The sequence below is a fragment of the Diachasmimorpha longicaudata genome, chromosome 4 (genome assembly GCF_034640455.1).
Source record: "Diachasmimorpha longicaudata isolate KC_UGA_2023 chromosome 4, iyDiaLong2, whole genome shotgun sequence".
Lineage (NCBI taxonomy): Eukaryota > Metazoa > Arthropoda > Insecta > Hymenoptera > Braconidae > Diachasmimorpha > Diachasmimorpha longicaudata.
This window is the reverse complement of record NC_087228.1, coordinates 3,005,422-3,032,560: the sequence shown is the minus strand read 5'-3', so window position 1 is coordinate 3,032,560 and position 27,139 is coordinate 3,005,422. Positions and strand designations below refer to the sequence as shown.

The following is a 27,139-nucleotide window of genomic DNA, read 5'->3' as shown; positions in this document are numbered from 1 at the left end:
GAAAAACGCAAAAAACTAAAAAAATCGACGTTAAAAAATTCCCGGACCCCTAGAAAAATCGGAAATCGTCTCACGAATCCACTGGCGCCAGCCAAATTCACCTAGCTATTATATTCCCAATGATATGGAAGGAAAACGGTGTGATCTCAAATCCGGGCCCTTTTTGCTCTAGGAGTCGAGAGAAGCGCGAAAAACTAAAAAAATCGACTTTAGAAAATTCCCGGACCCCAAGAAAAATCGGAAATCGTCTCACGAATCCAATGGCGCCAGCCAAATTGACCTAGCTATGATATTTACCAAGATATGGGCGAAAAACGGTATGAGTCCAAATCCGGCCCCGTTTTGCTCTAGGAGTCCCAGGACCCGAGAAAAACGCGAAAAACTAAAAAATCGACTTTAGAAAATTCCCGGACCCCTAGAAAAATCGGAAATCGACTCACGAATTCAATGGCGCCAGCCAAATTGTCCTAGCTATGATGTTTCCAAAGATATGGGCGAAAAACGGTGTGATCCCAAATCCGGGCCCTATTTGCTCTAGGAGCCATTGGAGCCGAGAAAAACGCGAAAAACGAAAATATTTATTTAAGAAAATTCCCGGAATATTAGAAAAATCGGAAATCGTCTCACCAATCGACTGGCGCCGGCCAAATTCCCCTAGCTATTATATTTCCAATGATATGGAAGGAAAACGGTGTGATTTCAAATCCGGGCCCTTTTTGGTCTAAGAGCCGAGAAAAGCGCGAAAACCAAAAAAATCGATTTTAGAATATTCCCGGACCCCTAGAAAAATCGGAAATCATCTCACGAATCCACTGGCGCCAGCCAAATTGTACTAGCTATGATATTTCCAAAGATATGGGCGAAAAACGGTGTGATCCCAAATCCGGGCCCTATTTGCTCTAGGAGCCATTGGAGCCGAGAAAAACGCGAAAAACGAAAAAATTTATTTTAGAAAATTCCCAGAATACTAGAAAAATCGGAAATCGTCTCACCAATCGACTGGCGCCGGCCAAATTCCCCTAGCTATTATATTCCCAATGATATGGAAGGAAAACGGTGTGATCTCAAATCCGGGCCCTTTTTGCTCTAGGAGTCGAGAGAAGCGCGAAAAACTAAAAAAATCGACTTTAGAAAATTCCCGGACCCCAAGAAAAATCGGAAATCGTCTCACGAATCCAATGGCGCCAGCCAAATTGACCTAGCTATGATATTTCCCAAGATATGGGCGAAAAACGGTATGAGTCCAAATCCGGCCCCGTTTTGCTCTAGGAGGCCCAGGAGCCGAGAAAAACGCGAAAAACTAAAAAAAAAGACTTTAGAAAATTCCCGGACCCCTAGAAAAATCGGAAAGCGTCTCACCAATCCAATGGCGCTAGCCAAATTGTCTTATTTATGATATTTCCAAAGATATGGGCGAATAACGGTATGAGTCCAAATCCGGGCCCGTTTTTCTCTAGGAGGCCCAGGAGCCGAGAAAAACGCGAAAAACTAAAAAAATCCACTGTAGAAAATTCCCGGAGCCCTACAAAAATCGGAAATCGTCTCACGAATCCAATGGCGCTAGCCTAATTGTCCTAGCTATGATATTTCCAAAGATATGGACGAAAAACGGTATGAGTCCAAATCCGGGCCCGTTTTGCTCTAGGAGGCCCAGGAGCCGAGAAAAACGCGAAAAACTAAAAAAATCGACTTTAGACAATTCGCGGACCCCAAGAAAAATCGGAAATCGTCTCACGAATCCACTGGCGCCAGCCAAATTGACCTAGCTATGATATTTCCCAAGATATGGGCGAAAAACGGTATGAGTCCAAATCCGGCCCCGTTTTGCTCTAGGAGGCCCAGGAGCCGAGAAAAACGCGAAAAAAAAAAAAATCGACTTTAGAAAATTCCCGGAGCCCTTCAAAAATCGGAAAGCGTCTCACCAATCCAATGGCGCTAGCCAAATTGTCTTATTTATGATATTTCCAAAGATATGGGCGAATAACGGTATGAGTCCAAATCCGGGCCCGTTTTTCTCTAGGAGGCCCAGGAGCCGAGAAAAACGCGAAAAACTAAAAAAATCCACTGTAGAAAATTCCCGGAGCCCTACAAAAATCGGAAATCGTCTCACGAATCCAATGGCGCTAGCCTAATTGTCCTAGCTATGATATTTCCAAAGATATGGACGAAAAACGGTATGAGTCCAAATCCGGGCCCGTTTTGCTCTAGGAGGCCCAGGAGCCGAGAAAAACGCGGAAAAACTAAAAAAATCGACTTTAGAAAATTCGCGGACCCCAAGAAAAATCGGAAATCGTCTCACGAATCCACTGGCGCCAGCCAAATTGACCTAGCTATGATATTTCCCAAGATATGGGCGAAAAACGGTATGAGTCCAAATCCGGCCCCGTTTTGCTCTAGGAGGCCCAGGAGCCGAGAAAAACGCGAAAAAAAAAAAAATCGACTTTACAAAATTCCCGGAGCCCTTCAAAAATCGGAAAGCGTCTCACCAATCAAATGGCGCTAGCCAAATTGTCTAATTTATGATATTTCCAAAGATATGGGCGAATAACGGTATGAGTCCAAATCCGGGCCCGTTTTTCTCTAGGAGGCCCAGGAGCCGAGAAAAACGCAAAAAACTAAAAAAATCGACTTTAGAAAATTCCCGGAGCCCTACAAAAATCGGAAATCGTCTCACGAATCCAATGGCGCTAGCCTAATTGTCCTTGCTATGATATTTCCAAAGATATGGACGAAAAACGGTATGAGTCCAAATCCGGGCCCGTTTTGCTCTAGGAGGCCCAGGAGCCGAGAAAAACGCGAAAAACTAAAAAAATCGACTTTAGAAAATTCGCGGACCCCAAGAAAAATTGGAAATCGTCTCACGAATCCAATGGCGCTAGGCAAATTGTCCTAGCTATGATAATTCCAAAGTCAGGGGCGACACACGGCATGAGTCCAAATCCGGGCCCTATTTGCTCTAGGAGCCATTGGAGCCGAGAAAAACGCGAAGAACGAAAAAATTTATTTTAGAAAATTCCGGGAATACTAGAAAAATCGGAAATCGTCTCACCAATCGACTGGAGCCGGCCAAATTACCCTAGCTATTATATTCCTAATAATATGGAAGGAAAACGGTGTGATCTCAAATCCGGGCCCTTTTTGCTCTAGGAGTCGAGAGAAGCGCGAAAAACTAAAAAAATCGACTTTAGAAAATTTCCGGACCCCTAGAAAAATCGGAAATCGACTCACGAATCCAATGGCGCCAGCCAAATTGTCCTAGCTATGATATTTCCACAGACATGGGGGAAAATCGGTATGAGCCCAAATCCGGGCCCGTTTAGCTCTGGGTGGCCCAGGAGCCGAGAAAAACGCGAAAAAATAAATAAATCGACTTTAGAAAATTCCCGGACCCATAGAAAAATCGGAAATCGTCTCACGAATCCAATGGCGCCAGCTAAATTGACCTAGCTATGATATTTCCAAAGATATGGGCGAAAAACGGTGTGATCCCAAATCCGGGCCCTATTTGCTCTAGGAGCCATTGGAGCCGAGAAAAACGCGAAAAAGGAAAAAATTTATTTTAGAAAATTCCCGGATTACTAGAAAAATCGGAAATCGTCTCACCAATCCACTGGCGCCGGCCAAATTCACCTAGCTATTATATTCCTAATAATATGGAAGGAAAACGGTGTGATCTCAAATCCGGGCCCTTTTTGCTCTAGGAGTCGAGAGAAGCGCGAAAAACTAAAAAAATCGACTTTAGAAAATTCCCGGACCCCAAGAAAAATCGGAAATCGTCTCACGAATCCAATGGCGCCAGCCAAATTGACCTAGCTATGATATTTCCCAAGATATGGGCGAAAAACTGTATGAGTCCAAATCCGGCCCCGTTTTGCTTTAGGCGGCCCAGGAGCCGAGAAAAACGCGAAAAACTAAAAAAAAGACTTTAGCAAATTCCCGGTCCCCTAGAAAAATCGGAAAGCGTCTCACCAATCCAATGGCGCTAGCCAAATTGTCTTATTTATGATATTTCCAAAGATATGGGCGAATAACGGTATGAGTCCAAATCCGGGCCCGTTTTCCTCTAGGAGGCCCAGGAGCCGAGAAAAACGCGAAAAACTAAAAAAATCCACTTTAGAAAATTCCCGGACCCCTAGAAAACTCGGAAATCGACTCACGAATCCAATGGCGCTAGCCAAATTGTCCTAGCTATGATATTTCCCAAGATATGGGCGAAAAACGGTATGAGTCCAAATCCGGCCCCGTTTTGCTCTAGGAGGCCCAGGAGCCGAGAAAAACGCGAAAAAAAAAAAAATCGACTTTACAAAATTCCCGGAGCCCTTCAAAAATCGGAAAGCGTCTCACCAATCAAATGGCGCTAGCCAAATTGTCTAATTTATGATATTTCCAAAGATATGGGCGAATAACGGTATGAGTCCAAATCCGGGCCCGTTTTTCTCTAGGAGGCCCAGGAGCCGAGAAAAACGCGAAAAACTAAAAAAATCGACTTTAGAAAATTCCCGGAGCCCTACAAAAATCGGAAATCGTCTCACGAATCCAATGGCGCTAGCCTAATTGTCCTTGCTATGATATTTCCAAAGATATGGACGAAAAACGGTATGAGTCCAAATCCGGGCCCGTTTTGCTCTAGGAGGCCCAGGAGCCGAGAAAAACGCGAAAAACTAAAAAAATCGACTTTAGAAAATTCGCGGACCCCAAGAAAAATTGGAAATCGTCTCACGAATCCAATGGCGCTAGGCAAATTGTCCTAGCTATGATAATTCCAAAGTCAGGGGCGACACACGGCATGAGTCCAAATCCGGGCCCTATTTGCTCTAGGAGCCATTGGAGCCGAGAAAAACGCGAAGAACGAAAAAATTTATTTTAGAAAATTCCGGGAATACTAGAAAAATCGGAAATCGTCTCACCAATCGACTGGAGCCGGCCAAATTACCCTAGCTATTATATTCCTAATAATATGGAAGGAAAACGGTGTGATCTCAAATCCGGGCCCTTTTTGCTCTAGGAGTCGAGAGAAGCGCGAAAAACTAAAAAAATCGACTTTAGAAAATTTCCGGACCCCTAGAAAAATCCGAAATCGACTCACGAATCCAATGGCGCCAGCCAAATTGTCCTAGCTATGATATTTCCACAGACATGGGGGAAAATCGGTATGAGCCCAAATCCGGGCCCGTTTAGCTCTGGGTGGCCCAGGAGCCGAGAAAAACGCGAAAAAATAAATAAATCGACTTTAGAAAATTCCCGGACCCATAGAAAAATCGGAAATCGTCTCACGAATCCAATGGCGCCAGCTAAATTGACCTAGCTATGATATTTCCAAAGATATGGGCGAAAAACGGTGTGATCCCAAATCCGGGCCCTATTTGCTCTAGGAGCCATTGGAGCCGAGAAAAACGCGAAAAAGGAAAAAATTTATTTTAGAAAATTCCCGGATTACTAGAAAAATCGGAAATCGTCTCACCAATCCACTGGCGCCGGCCAAATTCACCTAGCTATTATATTCCTAATAATATGGAAGGAAAACGGTGTGATCTCAAATCCGGGCCCTTTTTGCTCTAGGAGTCGAGAGAAGCGCGAAAAACTAAAAAAATCGACTTTAGAAAATTCCCGGACCCCAAGAAAAATCGGAAATCGTCTCACGAATCCAATGGCGCCAGCCAAATTGACCTAGCTATGATATTTCCCAAGATATGGGCGAAAAACTGTATGAGTCCAAATCCGGCCCCGTTTTGCTTTAGGCGGCCCAGGAGCCGAGAAAAACGCGAAAAACTAAAAAAAAAGACTTTAGCAAATTCCCGGTCCCCTAGAAAAATCGGAAAGCGTCTCACCAATCCAATGGCGCTAGCCAAATTGTCTTATTTATGATATTTCCAAAGATATGGGCGAATAACGGTATGAGTCCAAATCCGGGCCCGTTTTCCTCTAGGAGGCCCAGGAGCCGAGAAAAACGCGAAAAACTAAAAAAATCCACTTTAGAAAATTCCCGGACCCCTAGAAAACTCGGAAATCGACTCACGAATCCAATGGCGCTAGCCAAATTGTCCTAGCTATGATATTTCCAAAGATATGGGCGAATAACGGTATGAGTCCAAATCCGGGCCCGTTTTGCTTTAGGCGGCCCAGGAGCCGAGAAAAACGCGAAAAACTAAAAAAAAGACTTTAGCAAATTCCCGGTCCCCTAGAAAAATCGGAAAGCGTCTCACCAATCCAATGGCGCTAGCCAAATTGTCTTATTTATGATATTTCCAAAGATATGGGCGAATAACGGTATGAGTCCAAATCCGGGCCCGTTTTCCTCTAGGAGGCCCAGGAGCCGAGAAAAACGCGAAAAACTAAAAAAATCCACTTTAGAAAATTCCCGGACCCCTAGAAAACTCGGAAATCGACTCACGAATCCAATGGCGCTAGCCAAATTGTCCTAGCTATGATATTTCCCAAGATATGGGCGAAAAACGGTATGAGTCCAAATCCGGCCCCGTTTTGCTCTAGGAGGCCCAGGAGCCGAGAAAAACGCGAAAAAAAAAAAAATCGACTTTACAAAATTCCCGGAGCCCTTCAAAAATCGGAAAGCGTCTCACCAATCAAATGGCGCTAGCCAAATTGTCTAATTTATGATATTTCCAAAGATATGGGCGAATAACGGTATGAGTCCAAATCCGGGCCCGTTTTTCTCTAGGAGGCCCAGGAGCCGAGAAAAACGCGAAAAACTAAAAAAATCGACTTTAGAAAATTCCCGGAGCCCTACAAAAATCGGAAATCGTCTCACGAATCCAATGGCGCTAGCCTAATTGTCCTTGCTATGATATTTCCAAAGATATGGACGAAAAACGGTATGAGTCCAAATCCGGGCCCGTTTTGCTCTAGGAGGCCCAGGAGCCGAGAAAAACGCGAAAAACTAAAAAAATCGACTTTAGAAAATTCGCGGACCCCAAGAAAAATTGGAAATCGTCTCACGAATCCACTGGCGCCAGCCAAATTCACCTAGCTATTATATTCCCAATGATATGGAAGGAAAACGGTGTGATCTCAAATCCGGGCCCTTTTTGCTCTAGGAGTCGAGAGAAGCGCGAAAAACTAAAAAAATCGACTTTAGAAAATTCCCGGACCCCAAGAAAAATCGGAAATCGTCTCACGAATCCAATGGCGCCAGCCAAATTGACCTAGCTATGATATTTACCAAGATATGGGCGAAAAACGGTATGAGTCGAAATCCGGCCCCGTTTTGCTCTAGGAGGCCCAGGAGCCGAGAAAAACGCGAAAAACTAAAAAAAAAGACTTTAGAAAATTCCCGGACCCCTAGAAAAATCGGAAAGCGTATCACCAATCCAATGGCGCTAGCCAAATTGTCTTATTTATGATATTTCCAAAGATATGGGCGAATAACAGTATGAGTCCAAATCCGGGCCCGTTTTTCTCTAGGAGGCCCAGGAGCCGAGAAAAACGCGAAAAACTAAAAAAATCCACTGTAGAAAATTCCCGGAGCCCTACAAAAATCGGAAATCGTCTCACGAATCCAATGGCGCTAGCCTAATTGTCCTAGCTATGATATTTCCAAAGATATGGACGAAAAACGGTATGAGTCCAAATCCGGGCCCGTTTTGCTCGAGGAGGCCCAGGAGCCGAGAAAAACGCGAAAAACTAAAAAAATCGACTTTAGAAAATTCGCGGACCCCAAGAAAAATCGGAAATCGTCTCACGAATCCACTGGCGCCAGCCAAATTGACCTAGCTATGATATTTCCCAAGATATGGGCGAAAAACGGTATGAGTCCAAATCCGGCCCCGTTTTGCTCTAGGAGGCCCAGGAGCCGAGAAAAACGCGAAAAAAAAAAAAATCGACTTTAGAAAATTCCCGGAGCCCTTCAAAAATCGGAAAGCGTCTCACCAATCAAATGGCGCTAGCCAAATTGTCTAATTTATGATATTTCCAAAGATATGGGCGAATAACGGTATGAGTCCAAATCCGGGCCCGTTTTTCTCTAGGAGGCCCAGGAGCCGAGAAAAACGCGAAAAACTAAAAAAATCGACTTTAGAAAATTCCCGGAGCCCTACAAAAATCGGAAATCGTCTCACGAATCCAATGGCGCTAGCCTAATTGTCCTTGCCATGATATTTCCAAAGATATGGACGAAAAACGGTATGAGTCCAAATCCGGGCCCGTTTTGCTGTAGGAGGCCCAGGAGCCGAGAAAAACGCGAAAAACTAAAAAAATCGACTTTAGAAAATTTCCGGACCCCTAGTAAAATCGGAAATCGACTCACGAATTCAATGGCGCCAGCCAAATTGTCCTAGCTATGATGTTTCCAAAGATATGGGCGAAAAACGGTGTGATCCCAAATCCGGGCGCTATTTGCTCTAGGAGCCATTGGAGCCGAGAAAAACGCGAAAAACGAAAAAATTTATTTTAGAAAATTCCCGGAATACTAGAAAAATCGGAAATCGTCTCACCAATCGACTGGCGCCGGCCAAATTCCCCTAGCTATTATATTCCCAATGATATGGAAGGAAAACGGTGTGATCTCAAATCCGGGCCCTTTTTGCTCTAGGAGTCGAGAGAAGCGCGAAAAACTAAAAAAATCGACTTTAGAAAATTCCCGGACCCCAAGAAAAATCGGAAATCGTCTCACGAATCCAATGGCGCCAGCCAAATTGACCTAGCTATGATATTTCCCAAGATATGGGCGAAAAACGGTATGAGTCCAAATCCGGCCCCGTTTTGCTGTAGGAGGCCCAGGAGCCGAGAAAAACGCGAAAAACTAAAAAAATCGACTTTAGAAAATTCCCGGACCCCTAGAAAACTCGGAAATCGACTCACGAATCCAATGGCGCCAGCCAAATTGTCCTAGCTATGATATTTCCACAGACATGGGGGAAAAACGGTATGAGCCCAAATCCGGGCCCGTTTAGCTCTGGGTGGCCCAGGAGCCGAGAAAAACGCGAAAAAATAAAAAAATCGACGTTAAAAAATTCCCGGACCCCTAGAAAAATCGGAAATCGTCTCACGAATCCACTGGCGCCAGCCAAAGTCACCTAGCTATTATATTCCCAATGATATGGAAGGAAAACGGTGTGATCTCAAATCCGGGCCCTTTTTGCTCTAGGAGTCGAGAAAAGCGCGAAAAACTAAAAAAATCGACTTTAGAAAATTCCCGGACGCCAAGAAAAATCGGAAATCGTCTCACGAATCCAATGGCGCCAGCCATATTGACCCAGCTATAATATTTCCCAAGATATGGGCGAAAAACGGTATGAGTCCAAATCCGGCCCCGTTTTGCTCTAGGAGGCCTAGGAGCCGAGAAAAACGCGAAAAACTAAAAAAAAAGACTTTAGAAAATTCCCGGACCCCTAGAAAAATCGGAAATCGTCTCACCAATCCACTGGCGCCGGCCAAATTCCCCTAGCTATTATATTCCCAATGGCATGGAAGGAAAACTGTGTGATCCCAAATCCGGGCCCTTTTTGCTCTAGGAGTCGAGAAAAGCGTGAAAAACTAAAAAAATCGACTTTAGAAAATTCCCGGACCCCAAGAAAAATCGGAAATCGTCTCACGAATCCAATGGCGCCAGCCATATTGACCCAGCTATAATATTTCCCAAGATATGGGCGAAAAACGGTATGAGCCCAAATCCGGGCCCGTTTTGCTCTAGGAGGCCCAGGAGCCGAGAAAAACGCGAAAAACTAAAAAAAAAGACTTTAGCAAATTCCCGGACCGCTAGAAAAATCGGAAAGCGTCTCACCAATCCAATGGCGCTAGCCAAATTGTCTTATTTATGATATTTCCAAAGATATGGGCGAATAACGGTATGAGTCCAAATCCGGGCCCGTTTTCCTCTAGGAGGCCCAGGAGCCGAGAAAAACGCGAAAAACTAAAAAAATCCACTTTAGAAATTTCCCGGACCCCTAGAAAACTCGGAAATCGACTCACGAATCCAATGGCGCTAGCCAAATTGTCCTAGCTATGATATTTCCAAAGATATGGGCGAATAACGGTATGAGTCCAAATCCGGGCCCGTTTTGCTCTAGGAGGCCCAGGAGCCGAGAAAAACGCAAAAAACTAAAAAAATCGACGTTAAAAAATTCCCGGACCCCTAGAAAAATCGGAAATCGTCTCACGAATCCACTGGCCCCAGCCAAATTCACCTAGCTATTATATTCCCAATGATATGGAAGGAAAACGGTGTGATCTCAAATCCGGGCCCTTTTTGCTCTAGGAGTCGAGAGAAGCGCGAAAAACTAAAAAAAAAAATGAGCCGTCATGGGACGCCTGGCAGATGTGAAACATCGTGTGTGTACAAGTAATATGCATAAAAGATAATATTATTACAGGAATTAAATATAGCCTAATGAAAAAATGAAGTATTACGAGATTCTTACAGTAAATGGTAACTTTATTTAATAAACATTTATTTACATGATATAAAAATTCGATATTAGTATCAAGTTGCCACAATTTAAATATTTTCATCTGTGGCTTCAATAATAGTTATATTCGATTTTTCCTCTGCCGGTATTACTGTGACGATTGGTCGATGATAACTAAAGTACGTTACAAAAGTATTGGATGAAACACCATCAAGATATCTCACAAATACAGCATCTATTGTTGTTCCATATTTGGTAGTAGATTCTTTTGGATCGTTATTGATTTGCCATTGAAATTCTTTTTGAAGAAATGTCATTAATGGCATTGATTCAGCTCTTGCAAAATTTACACTGAAATATGCAGCTAAAAATAATGGTAGTTTATGTTTATTCGCTTTAAGAATTATTGAACCTGTTTGACTATAAGGAAATAACCTTTCATGTAAAAATGAAATGAGATGATCCATTTTGTTATTAGGTGAAATGTATATTACAATCATAATTAATTCACTTCCGTCTTGTAGTTTAACATGTGAAGAACACACATTTCCAATAGATGCAATAGTTTAAAATAGTCTGGTACTATTCGATTAATAAAGTCTGACACAACATTGATAGTATGCCTTGTGTTTAACTGATCAGGGTGACGTCCAGTTTCAATAATAATATTTTGTGATCCTTCTGATGATTGTTGGGAACTGAAATATTTAAAACAATATGATATTGAAATACACAAAAAAAAAAAATTTAAGTGTGGCTTCAATATACTCATGAACTCAAATCTTAGTTAATTATTGCAATATATGACTAAAGATTTGCAAGTATAAATTTTATTAATAAATTTTTCTATATTAATTCCTTCATGAATAATAAAAGAATCCTTAATTGAAGATAATATTAATATAATTTATATAAATTATTAATATGATTAATATGAATATAATTAATTAAATATAAAAATATAATAATTACATTTATGGAGACTTGAAAAATACGATCTACTTACTGATGACTTGGTAGTATACCATAGTGTAGTTTCACTTTCTTTGCACAAGGTTGATCACTTTGATCTTCTGAGTTATCACTGTCACACATATTTTATTGTCAAAAATTAAAATGAAAAATTAAATAAAACGCAGGTTATGTGTACCGTAGTAAACAACAACGTCGAACTGAGTGAGAAGCCACGCCGTACACTCTACTACACAGAATATAGATAGGCATACCTTAGTATAGCCTGGCGAATGCTCGCCACGGCAAGTATCGCCAGGCCAACGATTCAGTTTAGGGGTGCGCCTATAGATGTTTCACATCAAAAATCGACTTTAGAAAATTCCCGGACCCCAAGAAAAATCGGAAATCGTCTCACGAATCCAATGGCGCCAGCCAAATTGACCTAGCTATGATATTTACCAAGATATGGGCGAAAAACGGTATGAGTCCAAATCCGGCCCCGTTTTGCTCTAGGAGTCCCAGGACCCGAGAAAAACGCGAAAAACTTAAAAATCGACTTTAGAAAATTCCCGGACCCCTAGAAAAATCGGAAATCGACTCACGAATTCAATGGCGCCAGCCAAATTGTCCTAGCTATGATGTTTCCAAAGATATGGGCGAAAAACGGTGTGATCCCAAATCCGGGCCCTATTTGCTCTAGGAGCCATTGGAGCCGAGAAAAACGCGAAAAACGAAAATATTTATTTTAGAAAATTCCCGGAATATTAGAAAAATCGGAAATCGTCTCACCAATCGACTGGCGCCGGCCAAATTCCCCTAGCTATTATATTTCCAATGATATGGAAGGAAAACGGTGTGATTTCAAATCCGGGCCCTTTTTGGTCTAAGAGCCGAGAAAAGCGCGAAAACCAAAAAAATCGATTTTAGAATATTCCCGGACCCCTAGAAAAATCGGAAATCATCTCACGAATCCACTGGCGCCAGCCAAATTGTACTAGCTATGATATTTCCAAAGATATGGGCGAAAAACGGTGTGATCCCAAATCCGGGCCCTATTTGCTCTAGGAGCCATTGGAGCCGAGAAAAACGCGAAAAACGAAAAAATTTATTTTAGGAAATTCCCAGAATACTAGAAAAATCGGAAATCGTCTCACCAATCGACTGGCGCCGGCCAAATTCCCCTAGCTATTATATTCCCAATGATATGGAAGGAAAACGGTGTGATCTCAAATTCGGGCCCTTTTTGCTCTAGGAGTCGAGAGAAGCGCGAAAAACTAAAAAAATCGACTTTAGAAAATTCCGGGACCCCAAGAAAAATCGGAAATCGTCTCACGAATCCAATGGCGCCAGCCAAATTGACCTAGCTATGATATTTCCCAAGATATGGGCGAAAAACGGTATGAGTCCAAATCCGGCCCCGTTTTGCTCTAGGAGGCCCAGGAGCCGAGAAAAACGCGAAAAACTAAAAAAAAAGACTTTAGAAAATTCCCGGACCCCTAGAAAAATCGGAAATCTTCTCACCAATCCACTGGCGCCGGCCAAATTCCCCTAGCTATTATATTTCCAATGGCATGGAAGGAAAACTGTGTGATCCCAAATCCGGGCCCTTTTTGCTCTAGGAGTCGAGAAAAGCGCGAAAAACTAAAAAAATCGACTTTAGAAAATTCCCGGACCCCAAGAAAAATCGGAAATCGTCTCACGAATCCAATGGCGCCAGCCATATTGACCCAGCTATAATATTTCCCAAGATATGGGCGAAAAACGGCATGAGCCCAAATCCGGGCCCGTTTTGCTCTAGGAGGCCCAGGAGCCGAGAAAAACGCGAAAAACTAAAAAAATCGACTGTAGAAAATTTCCGGACCCCTAGAAAAATCGGAAATCGACTCACGAATTCAATGGCGCCAGCCAAATTGTCCTAGCTATGATGTTTCCAAAGATATGGGCGAAAAACGGTGTGATCCCAAATCCGGGCCCTATTTGCTCTAGGAGCCATTGGAGCCGAGAAAAACGCGAAAAACGAAAAAATTTATTTTAGAAAATTCCCGGAATATTAGAAAAATCGGAAATCGTTTCACCAATCGACTGGCGCCGGCCAAATTCCCCTAGCTATTATATTCCCAATGATATGGAAGGAAAACGGTGTGATCTCAAATCCGGGCCCTTTTTGCTCTAGGAGTCGAGAGAAGCGCGAAAAACTAAAAAAATCGACTTTAGAAAATTCCCGGAGCCCTACAAAAATCGGAAATCGTCTCACGAATCCAATGGCGCCAGCCAAATTGACCTAGCTATGATATTTCCCAAGATATGGGCGAAAAACGGTATGAGTCGAAATCCGGCCCCGTTTTGCTCTAGGAGGCCCAGGAGCCGAGAAAAACGCGAAAAACTAAAAAAAAAGACTTTAGAAAATTCCCGGACCCCTAGAAAAATCGGAAAGCGTCTCACCAATCCAATGGCGCTAGCCAAATTGTCTTATTTATGATATTTCCAAAGATATGGGCGAATAACAGTATGAGTCCAAATCCGGGCCCGTTTTTCTCTAGGAGGCCCAGGAGCCGAGAAAAACGCGAAAAACTAAAAAAATCCACTGTAGAAAATTCCCGGAGCCCTACAAAAATCGGAAATCGTCTCACGAATCCAATGGCGCTAGCCTAATTGTCCTAGCTATGATATTTCCAAAGATATGGGCGAAAAACGGTGTATTCCCAAATCCGGGCCCTATTTGCTCTAGGAGGCCCAGGCGCCGAGAAAAACGCGAAAATCTAAAAAAATCGACTTTAGAAAATTCCCGGACCCCTAGAAAAATAGGAAATCGTCTCCCGAATCCAATGGCGCTAGCCAAATTGTCCTATTTATGATATTTCCAAAGATATGGGCGAATAACGGTATGAGTCCAAATCCGGGCCCATTTTGCTCTAGGAGGCCCAGGAGCCGAGAAAAACGCGAAAAACTAAAAAAATCGACTTTAGAAAATTCGCGGACCCCAAGAAAAATCGGAAATCGTCTCACGAATCCAATGGCGCTAGGCAAATTGTCCTAGCTATGATAATTCCAAAGTCAGGGGCGACACACGGCATGAGTCCAAATCCGGGCCCTATTTGCTCTAGGAGCCATTGGAGCCGAGAAAAACGCGAAAACCAAAAAAATTTATTTTAGAAAATTCCCGGAATACTAGAAAAATCGGAAATTGTCTCACCAATCGACTGGCGCCGGCCAAATTCCCCTAGCTATTATATTTCCAATGATATGGAAGGAAAACGGTGTGATTTCAAATCCGGGCCCTTTTTGGTCTAGGAGCCGAGAAAAGCGCGAAAACCAAAAAAATCGATTTTAGAATATTCCTGGACCCCTAGAAAAATCGGAAATCGTCTCACCAATCCAATGGCGCCAGCCAAATTGTACTAGCTATGATATTTCCAAAGATATGGGCGAAAAACGGTGTGTTTGTTTTATTGTGAGGTTCCGGGATGATTTGGGCCGGATGGGTTGGTGGGTGAGGAAGTTCCGGTGATGTAGAATAATTTGGCACTGGGTGTGATGAATGTCCGATTTATTTCCCTTTAAATAATTATACACAGTGTGCACTCCGAGATGTTAAAACTATTCTTCAATTAATAGTGGACTGTATTTTCCGCCGTGTTTGATTTGCCGATCTAACCCCGTTGGTTATCCGATGGTAGCCAATAATTCCCCGGTGGAATTTCCCGTAAGACACACCGTATGTCTTGTCCGAATGCTACATGATGGCGTACTCACCATCGTAACGATCCCGAGATCGATCGTGACCTCTCGTTACGATGGTCAAGGGTGATTGGCCGAGGTCGTCCGGTTGGTCATCCTGAATTGACCGCGGGATTTTAAACATACCGCCCGCCCTGCGTCACCCCCCCGGGTGACGATGTAGACTGTCCGTGTTAGTTTTGACCTTCCAGTAGGTCGCCGTTGATTGGTAGTGGTACCAATCGATGGATTGCCCGCTGCGTTTCCTTGTTGCCCTTCCAAAGTGTGACAATCCTGGTCAAGTTGTCCCGTCCCGGGTGGATCCTGATGACTCGAGCCAGGGGCCATCTGGTTGGCGGTTCCTGCTCGTTTGATATGAGAACCAACGTCCCAATTTTAATGTCGTCCGTTGGTTTCCTCCACCGATAGATTTGTTGATAGCGATGCACGCACTCGCGTGCCCAATGGTCCCAGAAGTTCTGCACCTTCTGCGTGATAAGTTGCCACCGGTTTAACCGATCCGTGTTGATGTGTTCCAGACTTGGTTCTGGAATCGCTGTCAGCGATCCGCCGATGATGAAGTGCCCTGGTGTCAATGCCGTTGTGTCTTGCGGGTCGTTATTTATCGGGCAGAGTGGCCTCGAGTTCAGGATGGCTTCAACCTGAGTCAGAAGAGTCGTAAATTCCTCGTACGTCAGAGTTGAATTTCCTATCACTCTCCGTAAATGATGTTTCGTGGATTTAACCGCGGCCTCCCACTTGCCTCCCATGTGTGGCGAGTAGGGCGGGTTAAATCTCCATTCCGTTCCGTTTGTTGCTCGCCAGTTCTTGATGGTTGCCGATTCGCTGGATGCCTGGTGGATAATTTGCCGTAATTCCTTTTCTGCCCCGATGAAGTTTAGTCCCCTGTCACTGGTCAGGGTCGCGCAAATTCCCCGTCTTGCCGTAAATCGCTTGTACGCTGCGATGAATCCGTCCGCCGTGAGATCTGTGACCAGTTCCAAGTGTGTGGCGGATGTGGCGAAGCAGACAAATAGGCAGATGTACGCTTTGTACATTGTTTTGCCTGCCCCGGAGCCTCTCCACCTCAGGATGTTGATTGGACCGGCGAAGTCTACTCCTGAGTGAAGGAAGACTCGTGATGGTGTCACTCGTCGCGATGGCAGCTGTCCCATCAGCTGTTGAGCTCGCACAGCTCGATGACGTGCGCAGATGACGCACTTTAATATGTGTGAGCGTACTGGTGCCCGTCCTCCGATGATCCAGTACCTCTGCCGGATGTGTGCCAACGTGAGTTGCGTTCCCCCGTGGAAGCTCCTCTGATGAGCTTCCGCAATGATAAGTGATGATAGCGGTGAGTGACGTGGGAGAATAATTGGATTCTTCTCCTCCAGATCCAATGTTGAATTCCGAAGACGTCCGCCCATGCGCATGACGTCGTTCTCCAGGTATGGCGTCAGCGTCGCCATACGATGCTTGGCTGCCAGTGATCTTCCAGTCTTCAATATGTTGATTTCCCGTTCGAAGTATCGCCGTTGGGTGTACTTAACCCAGAACAGTCTTCCGTCCTCTATTTCCGTAGTTCCGAGTTGTGGAGAATCCGGTGTTGGTTGTCCCTTGAATTTGTTTACTGCTCGATTCACCCAGGCTGTGATTCGAGCTACCTTGTTCCATGACGAAATCCGATTGATCAGTGCATCTTCGTCGACAATGTGCACTGGATATGAGCTGATGGTGGGTGGTTTCGCCTCCATTGCCACCGCTGATGCTAATTCCGAGGTTGATGCTAATTCCGTTGATGCTGCTTCCGTTGATGCTGCTACCCATTGTTCTGGTGGTTGGACAAGCCATGATGGTCCAGTCCACCAGAGATGATGCTCCCGCAATTCCGTTGGTGATATTCCTCTTGATGCGCAGTCCGCTGGATTCTCCTTGCCGTTGATGTGATTCCATTTGGCAGTGGGCAGGGTTTCTTGGATCTTGAGAACCCTGTTCTGCACAAAGTCCTTCCACCGTGATGGATCTCCGTTGATCCATGCGATGGCTACTGATGAGTCGCTCCATAAGTAGAGCTCCGCATCCTCAAGTTCCAGAGCTCGCTGTACATAGGCCATTAGATTTGTGACCATGACAGCTGCCGTGAGCTCCAGCCGTGGAATGGTCATCTTCTTGAGGGGAGCCACCTTGGTTTTGGCACAAACCAGGTTGACGTTGGTTCCCGATGGTGCTGACCAGGATCGAAGATAGACCGATGCACCCATTGCCAGGGTCGATGCGTCCGCAAATCCGTGTAGTTGTATTTTCTTTCCCGCTGAAAGATGTAGCCATCGTGGTATTGATAGGCTGCTCAACCGTTGAAGTTCCTCCCTGAAACTTCTCCACCGTTTAGCGTGTGTCATTGGTATTTGCTCGTCCCAGTCGAGTTTGAGCAGCCACAATTCTTGAATAAATATTTTTGCCGTGATGGTGACCGGTGCTATTAGTCCCAAAGGATCATAAATTTGCGCAATCTCGGACAGGATTACGCGTTTGGTGATGGTGTCTCCGCTGAAGTTCCTTGCCTTGAAGTAGAAAGTGTCTGTCTGAGGCTGCCAGCAGAGGCCCAACACTTTCACTGATGATTGCCCGAATTCGATAGTTGGAGCTGATTCCGCCGATATTCCGAGTTGTCCGAGTGTCCGTGGCGCGTTGCTGCACCATTTCTGCAGTGGCATGCCGCCCGCCATGCAGAGTCCGATTAGGTCCTTGATTATTTCTTCCAATTCCTCTTCGGTTTCTGCACCTCCGTAGATATCGTCAACGTATCGCCCCCGTGTGAACGTTGATAAAGCCAAAGGAAATCGATGAGCTTCATCGATTGCCAGCTGCTTCAGCACCCGAAGAGACAGGCAAGGTGCACAGCTGGTGCCGTAAGTGACCGTTGTTAGCTGATATTCGATGATCTGGCCGTCGTCGTCCTTCCAGAAGATTCGTTGATAGCCCCAATCATCCTGATGGACGCGAATCTGACGGAACATTTTTTCGATGTCCGCTCCGAAGACCAATCGATGCCGACGAAGCCAGATGAGGACGTCAGAGCACTCCGTTTGAAGTTTCGGTCCTGAATGAAGGATGTCATTCAGTGACACTCCCGTAGAGCTTCTGTGTGAAGCGTCGAATACGACCCTTAGTTTGGTCGTCGTGCTATCCGGTCTCAGCACTCCGTGATGAGGCAAGTAGTATGCCAGCCGTGTCTCTGACGTCGCTGGTGCCCGTTGCATGTGATCCAAGGCCTCATACTCCTTAATGAATTTCCGGTATAGTGTATGAGCCTGTGGATCTGCCGCCAATCACCTGTTGAGCTTCTGTAAGCGAATCTGAGCCGTCGATGCTGTATCCCCTAGGACGGCAGGCGATGATTTAAACGGTAGACGTACTGTATACCGTCCCGTTGCGTCTCTTCTATGAGTTTCCACAAAATGCTGCTCGCATTCTGCATCAGCCTTACTCATTACCGTTGATGGGTTGTCCGGTATTTCTTCCTGCGTCCAGAACTTCTTTAAGCAGTCCAATAATTGTTGGTTGATGGTCCGTGTGGTCACCCTCAGTGACCGCTTCTTAGCGCAGCCTGTACAGCAGACTGGCCCCGATACTACCCAGCCAAAGGATGTCTGCTGGGCTATGAGACCTGTTCCGTTGTATCTCATAATTCCGTCCGTGATAATTTTTCCGTAGTAATCAGCTCCGATGATTATGTCGATAGCCCCAGGTTGTAGGAATGTCCGATCCGCCAAATTGAGTTCCCATAGTTCTTGGGGAGTCCGTGTGTCACAGGCAAATGGTGGGATCTTTGCCGTGAGCTTCCTCATGATGTGAGCCTCCAAGTTTAGCAGCGCAGTAGAATTGTGTCTCGGTTGTAAGTCGAATGACACAACCCCACGCGTGCTTCCCGAGGAAGCTTCTCCGATGCCGACAATTGATAGTGATGAGGACCTCCGTTTCAATTGTAGTTGATTGACCAAGCGCTCAGATACCAATGACACTTCTGAGCCTTGGTCGATGAGGATCCTTGCTGGTCTTGAGTATCCGTGGTGATTCAGGGCAATAACCATTGCCGTTGCCAGGACGACCAGTTGATTTCCCTGCTGAGAGCTCTGTTTAGCTTCCAATACGTTGCGTGTGTCCACCTAATTGACCGACTGCGGTTCCGAATGATATTGATCCCCGTGGTGATTGTCCGGTTGCTTCTCCGAGTGTGGTTCCTCTTCACGAGGCATGGCTTCTTCATGGGATTTTTGTCCGAATTGATTTTCCGCCGAATGTGGATGATCACCCGAATATTGCTGCTTTGCCGATAGATTCTCCGAATGGTGGTACACTTCCGACTTATAAGATTCCCCGAGATGAGTCTGAGAGGTCGTCGACCTCTTCCCCGATGGTGATGCGCCGTGTTGTTGGTCCTGGCGTGATGCTGGTCCCGGTTGTTCGTTGACAGGAACCGCCTTGATGCTCGCTCCGGTTCCGGTTCCCGTGATGTTTCCTGTCAACGTACACAGCGGTTAAGGTAGCCGATATTTATTATAGTGAATAATAAAGAGCTACTTAACCGCTCGTGCTAGGCTCCGATGATGTGCTGGCCTTTGTTGAGTTTTCCGGCGTATCGTGCCTCCTCTCATGAATGAGAGTGTGGTGCAACCCGTTGCAATGCCGACACCTCCTAGTGCTTTTGCATTTTGTTGCCCGATGAGGCCCCAAGCAGATGTAACACAGTCCCTCGTCTACGAGGAACTGCCTCTTTTGAACGGCATTCATGCCGAAGAACTTGGCACACTCCGGTCCAATCCAGTGTGGCCCTCCGCAGGCCACACATGCCGTCCTTTTGCTCGAGGTTCCCTTAACCTCTGATGATGGTCCCGATGACGTTCCGTGATGGACCTTTGCTGACTGTTTCGGCCGTTCCGAAGTCAGCTTTTCCCCCTTCCCTCTCGATATTTTCTCAGGCCCTTGCTCGGACCCTGAGAAACTCGAGGAAAGTCTCCAGCTGCGGGGGATCTGTGGAGTCTCCCAGCTTCAGCTCCCAGTCCTGGCTGGAGTCCCGATCCAGAGACCTCCTGATAAGGTGACAGATCATGATGTCCCACCATTCTGTCGGTGCCCCGAGGTTCTTGAGTGCCGTGAGCGATTCCGTAACCGCGTCGATTACCTGAAGGAGGCTCCTTGACGATAGCTCCTTCACGTCCTTTAATTTCAACAGCCGATTTAGATGAGCTGCCATAATCAGCCGTGGGTTCTCGTACCGGGCTACGAGCTTCTTCCAGGCTGTCTCACAGTGGGCAGCTCCCGTCCCGATGTTGGTGATGAGCTCAGCCGCCGATCCCTTCAGTGCCTTCCTTAGCCGTATCATCTTGTCCATATCCGAGTAGCCGGCCTGGCTGTGGACAAGTGATACGTAGGCGTCGTGGAAGTTTCTCCACTCCGAGTAGGTGCCGTGGAACTCCGGCACCTGTAATCTTTCCAAATGGCTGGTTGAGGATCCCTGTTGATTCCCCGATCCGCGTTGTGGGAGACTAGCCGCTCTGCGGCCTAGCTCGTCCATCGCCTTCCGATAGATCCTGTCCGCCTGGGCGAACATATCTTCCGCGAAGTAAGGGTGGTCCATTACTTCTTCGCCTGATTCCTCAATCAGCTTCTCGTGGTAGGCCGAGAATTTGGACCACGTGTCAGCTACCACGATCCGATTTGATTGGAGCTCATCATAGCGAAGGGCTGCTGCCTCTTCGCTCCGCAATCTTTCCGTGATCTCCCGTAGAGATCTCATCCGAGTTAGTTGGATCCTGATCCGGTTTTCCACACTACTGGGCCAAGGTGTGATAGACCTCCTTGTCTTGGTAACCGGCTCCGATACCAGTTCCTTGGAGGAGGGCTCCTCCGATGCGTTGCCGACAATTTCCGTCGTGGGATCCTCCGAAATTCCCATCGATGCGAGAATCCGGTCATTCTCCTCCATCATCGTGGTCCATAATTGGGAGGGATCTCGTTCCATTATTTGATGAGTGTCCCTTTAAATTGTAATTTAAATTTATTAAATTTGGACCCAACTAACTATGTATCCCTTATTTGATGAGTGGCGCATGCGTTGACATGGGATGTATAAGCGCTGATGGTTGACTTACCGATTGGTTGGTAAGTATTTACCGACTGTTATTAATATACCGCCGATGTGTTACCGACCGCCTTGTCGATCGATAACGCGCTCGATGCCGAGTTGAGCGCCCGATGTGGTCGACCTTGGTACCTCCCGTGGAATCCGACGTAAACAAAAGCCCGTTGCTGTTGTCCCGTGCGTAATCCCTTGAGGAATTTGGCTGATGTCCTCGCCGAGTCCGTGGGTTCTATGAAGTGGGCCCCGTAGATTACCGCGTGGCCGCTGTCCTTTATCCCACGTTGAATTCCCATGTTGAATTTTCCGATGCACTTCACACACTTCACTCCCGAATCCGGCTCGAAGGACCAATGTTTGTTTTATTGTGAGGTTCCGGGATGATTTGGGCCGGATGGGTTGGTGGGTGAGGAAGTTCCGGTGATGTAGAATAATTTGGCACTGGGTGTGATGAATGTCCGATTTATTTCGCTTTAAATAATTATACACAGTGTGCACTCCGAGGTGTTAAAACTATTCTTTAATTAATAGTGGACTGTATTTTCCGTCGTGTTTGATTTGCCGATCTAACCCCGTTGGTTATCCGATGGTAGCCAATAATTCCCCGGTGGAATTTCCCGTAAGACACACCGTATGTCTTGTCCGAATGCTAGATGATGGCGTACTGACCATCGTAACGATCCCGAGATCGATTGTGACCTCTCGTTACGATGGTCAAGGGTGATTGGCCGAGGTCGTCCGGTTGGTCATCCTGAATTGACCGCGGGATTTTAAACACGGTGTGATCCCAAATCCGGGCCCTATTTGCTCTAGGAGCCATTGGAGCGGAGAAAAACGCGAAAAACGAAAAAATTCATTTTAGAAAATTCCCGGAATACTAGAAAAATCGGAAATCGTCTCACCAATCGACTGGAGCCGGCAAATTACCCTAGCTATTATATTCCCAATGATATGGAAGGAAAACGGTGTGATCTCAAATCCGGGCCCTTTTTGCTCTAGGAGTCGAGAGAAGCGCGAAAAACTAAAAAAATCGACTTTAGAAAATTCCCGGACCCCAAGAAAAATCGGAAATCGTCTCACGAATCCAATGGCGCCAGCCAAATTGTCCTAGCAGTGATATTTCCAAAGATATGGGCGAAAAACGGTATGAGGCCAAATTCGGGCCCGTTTTGCTGTAGGAGGCCCAGGAGCCGAGAAAAACGCGAAAAACTAAAAAAATCGACTTTAGAAAATTCCCGGACCCCTAGAAAACTCGGAAATCGACTCACGAATCCAATGGCGCCAGCCAAATTGTCCTAGCTATGATATTTCCACAGACATGGGGGAAAAACGGTATGAGCCCAAATCCGGGCCCGTTTAGCTCTGGGTGGCCCAGGAGCCGAGAAAAACGCGAAAAAATAAATAAATCGACTTTAGAAAATTCCCGAACCAAAGGAAAATCGGAAATCGTCTCACCAATCCAATGGCGCTAGGCAAATTGTCCTAGCTATGATAATTCCAAAGTCAGGGCCGACACACGGCATGAGTCCAAATCCGGGCCCTATTTGCTCTAGGAGCCATTGGAGCCGAGAAAAACGCGAAAAACGAAAAAATTTATTTTAGAAAATTCCCGGAATACTAGAAAAATCGGAAATCGTCTCACCAATCGACTGGCGCCGGCCAAATTCCCCTAGCTATTATATTCCCAATGATATGGAAGGAAAACGGTGTGATCTCAAATCCGGGCCCTTTTTGCTCTAGGAGTCGAGAGAAGCGCGAAAAACTAAAAAAATCGACTTTAGAAAATTCCCGGACCCCTAGAAAAATCGGAAATCGTCTCACGAATCCAATGGCGCCAGCCAAATTGTCCTATTTATGATATTTCCAAAGATTGTAACGTGGTGGATTTTTACTCATATCAAAATGAACCAGTTAACCCGCCCTTTTCCTTTGATCGTCCAAAAACGGAACAAATGCTCTGAAGGGCGCCACTTGTTTTTTGTCTCGACGGGAACAACAAACCGAAAAACGTACTCGAAGCGGATAACTCACGGCAACGAACTAAAATTCCAACTAAAACGTAAACTCGATAACTTAAAACTAAAAGGTCAAAGGAAAGGTGGTATTTGCTCACGCTGCTCAGGATGTAGGTTGTGGAGAGAGGGGTGGTTCGGGGTGTGCTGGTCACTGGGCTATCAATTCCATAAATTCAAAACTCAACACATATTTAATATTTCTTTACGGAACTATATTCTTTAACTTCCGATAATAATAACTCAAAATACAAATTTCTACAATATTCCAAATATTAATAATGACACAATCATAAACCCAATAATTTTTGTGAGAGAGAGAGAGAGGTCTTATAAATTACTCAAGATTCCATTTATTTTAAGGAACGTAATCGTATCGTCGCAGAGAGAAATTCAACTATGTTAATCCATCTAATCCATTACAATAAATTTTATCAAAACCAAATAAAATAAAAGAAGATGTAACGATCCTAATGTCGGGCTAAATATTATTAATTTACCCGAAAACCTGATAATCCATAATTTCGAATTCATTATTAATACTCGATACATTCAATAAATCCGAATTATTATTTTCAAGGCGTCATAAACGCAAATAATAACGTAACATAATCTATAAAACATACGGGCTCCGAGAGCATAACACATAGCAGCTAAAACGACGGACGCGGGATATACATTATACGGAGGCGCGACCTTGGCGAGACAAAATACGCGGGAGATTCTCGCGGAGGCGCATAACGTAAACAAACGTAAACTCGTACTCGAAACGACGAATCGTTAGTCACTTTTTATTAGCGAAGTGTAATCGCAATGGCCTAAGGCACACTTAAAAAAGACCAAATCCCTAGGCGATAAATGCAAACACAACTTTCCAGAAAAATATCTGTAAAGGCAATAATCTACAAAAATCCGCATGACTAACACGTATCCAAATTCAGATTTTGGATTATAAAATAAACCAAAAGGCCAAAGGCACAAAAATGGAATAAATCCATAGGCGATAAACACAGACACAATATTTCATAGAAATATCGGTAAAAGGCAAAACATGCAAATTCTTCCAAATTAATTTGGAATATACGGATAATCCATAATGAAGCGTAAATTTGGAATATATAAAATAAACCAAAAGGGCCAAAGGCACAAAAATGTACAAAAGAATTCGAAATTCCAAAATGGCAGTAACGTAAGTTAAATATATTGGCGACTAGCGCAAGGTATTTCCTCAATACGAGTATATTCTCCCAAATTCCACAACAGGTGTGACCTCATCAAGGTCATGAGTATTGCGTCACCCTGGCATGGCTTGCAATTGCTAGGCAATTGTTAAGCAATACAAAAGACGTTAAACGTAAAAGACGTAACTGCATGGTTTTGGCGTTATTTAGGCTCTACCGCACAGAGCAATAATCTCAATAAATTAACCGGAACAATGACTATTACCCTGAGATGAGAATCAGGATAAATTGATTTACTCTCTAATAAGCATTATTAACAATAAATCAAAAACTCACGGTTGCGACGTGTACGCGCTGGGAGACAATGATCGAGATACGCGGGAGCGTATCGGCCAAGTATATATTTCGAAACCTCGAATAAATAAGCCGAGTGCTCCCAAGTATCTATACACGACACAACTACCCCTTCCACTACCTCCAAAACTAATTTCCGTAACTGAGTGAAAACGCGGCAATTTGCAGCAAAAATACACTTAGTTACATTACCTAAACCGCCTATGCTATATTCATTTATGTCAAGTTTTTCCGAATTAAACGCCTGATTAAAAAGATCCGCGCATAGCAACGGATTTTTTTACATATTTTCCACGGTCCGATTATCTCAGAATGAAACGGTCAGATTTTTGTTCAACAGTTGACAGCATTTGTTTCCTACGGGCGCTGTGTGGTCGGTTCGCAATCAGCGACGAGCGCGAGAAATGAGAGGTTGGCAAAAGTGTCGTGGACCTAGAGATCGTCGAAAATGAACTCTTCAAAATAATTCAAATTTATCAGTCGACGACTTAATTGTTACCCTCAAATTATGCAAATTATCAATAACTTGTATTTTTTTCTTCTGGCAATTCAGTACAAGAAGTAACGATTTTAGTTTCCATATAACGTGAGCATGAAAACAAGAATGAAAGGAAGAGAGAGTGAGAGATGCGACCAATCGAATTCTGTCCAGGTTTATTTTTGTACGATAACAGTTATTAGGATTAAATAAGACTTGCTTATATTGGTATTTAAATGTGCTTGAGCAATTTCTTTAGCTTGATGATATAATCAATTTTTTTCACGTTAAGACGAGCTAGGACACGAATTTATTATTATTCTTCCACAATTTTTCAACTTGATTTTTCTAATTTTAAATTAATTGGCGAACATAACATATAGGCATTTACTAAATTCATCCAGTGATCAGCAGAAGCTATCACACTGGATGAATCCTGAAACGCGACCAGTTGAGACAACTGTTTAATTTTAGAATAGAAAGAATTAGGTCTGGTAACATATAGACATTTATCAGAATCAGCTAGTGATCAGCAGGAGCTATCACACTGGATGAATCCTGAAACGCGACCAGTTGAGACAACTGTTTAATTTTAGATTAGAGAGAATCAGATCTGGTAACAGATAGACATTTATCAGAATCATCCAGTGATCAGCAGGAGCTATCACACTGGATGAATCCTGAAACGCGACGAGTTGAGACAACTGTTTAATTTTAGAATAGAAAGAATTAGGTCTGGTAACATATAGACATTTATCAGAATCATCCAGTGATCAGCAGGAGCTATCACACTGGATGAATCCTGAAACGCGACCAGTTGAGACAACTGTTTAATTTTAGATTAGAGAGAATCAGATCTGGTAACATATAGACATTTATCAGAATCATCCAATGATCAGCAGGAGCTATCACACTGGATGAATCCTGAAACGCGACCAGTTGAGACAACTGTTTAATTTTAGATTAGAGAGAATCACATCTGGTAACATATAGACATTTATCAGAATCATCCAGTGATCAGCAGGAGCTATCACACTGGATGAATCCTGAAACGCGACGAGTTGAGACAACTGTTTAATTTTAGAATAGAAAGAATTAGGTCTGGTAACATATAGACATTTATCAGAATCATCCAGTGATCAGCAGGAGCTATCACACTGGATGAATCCTGAAACGCGACCAGTTGAGACAACTGTTTAATTTTAGATTAGAGAGAATCAGATCTGGTAACATATAGACATTTATCAGAATCATCCAATGATCAGCAGGAGCTATCACACTGGATGAATCCTGAAACGCGACCAGTTGAGACAACTGTTTAATTTTAGATTAGAGAGAATCACATCTGGTAACATATAGACATTTATCAGAATCATCCAGTGATCAGCAGAAGCTATCACACTGGATGAATCCTGAAACGCGACCAGTTGAGACAACTGTTTAATTTTAGAATAGAAAGAATTAGGTCTGGTAACATATAGACATTTATCAGAATCATCCAGTGATCAGCAGGAGTTATCACACTGGATGAATCCTGAAACGCGACCAGTTCAGACAACTGTTTAATTTTAGATTAGAGAGAATCAGATCTGGTAACATATAGACATTTATCAGAATCATCCAATGATCAGCAGGAGCTATCACACTGGATGAATCCTGAAACGCGACCAGTTGAGACAACTGTTTAATTTTAGATTAGAGAGAATCAGATCTGGTAACATATAGACATTTATCAGAATCATCCAGTGATCAGCAGGAGCTATCACACTGGATGAATCCTGAAACGCGACCAGTTGAGACAACTGTTTAATTTTAGATTAGAGAGAATCAGATCTGGTAACATATAGACATTTATCAGAATCATCCAGTGATCAGCAGGAGCTATCACACTGGATGAATCCTGAAACGCGACCAGTTGAGACAACTGTTTAATTTTAGATTAG

General features: G+C 44.3%; 1 long non-coding RNA gene across 1 annotated transcript; it reads right to left on the bottom strand.

Annotated features, from left to right (window-relative positions):
* Positions 1-10,233: 10,233 nt before the first annotated feature.
* On the bottom strand, positions 10,234-25,851 carry LOC135161343 (uncharacterized). Its single transcript, XR_010298767.1, has 3 exons — positions 24,701-25,851; positions 11,368-11,445; positions 10,234-11,059 (listed from the first exon to the last, which is right to left on the bottom strand). It is a non-coding gene; the product is annotated as an uncharacterized LOC135161343 (long non-coding RNA).
* Positions 25,852-27,139: the final 1,288 nt, after the last annotated feature.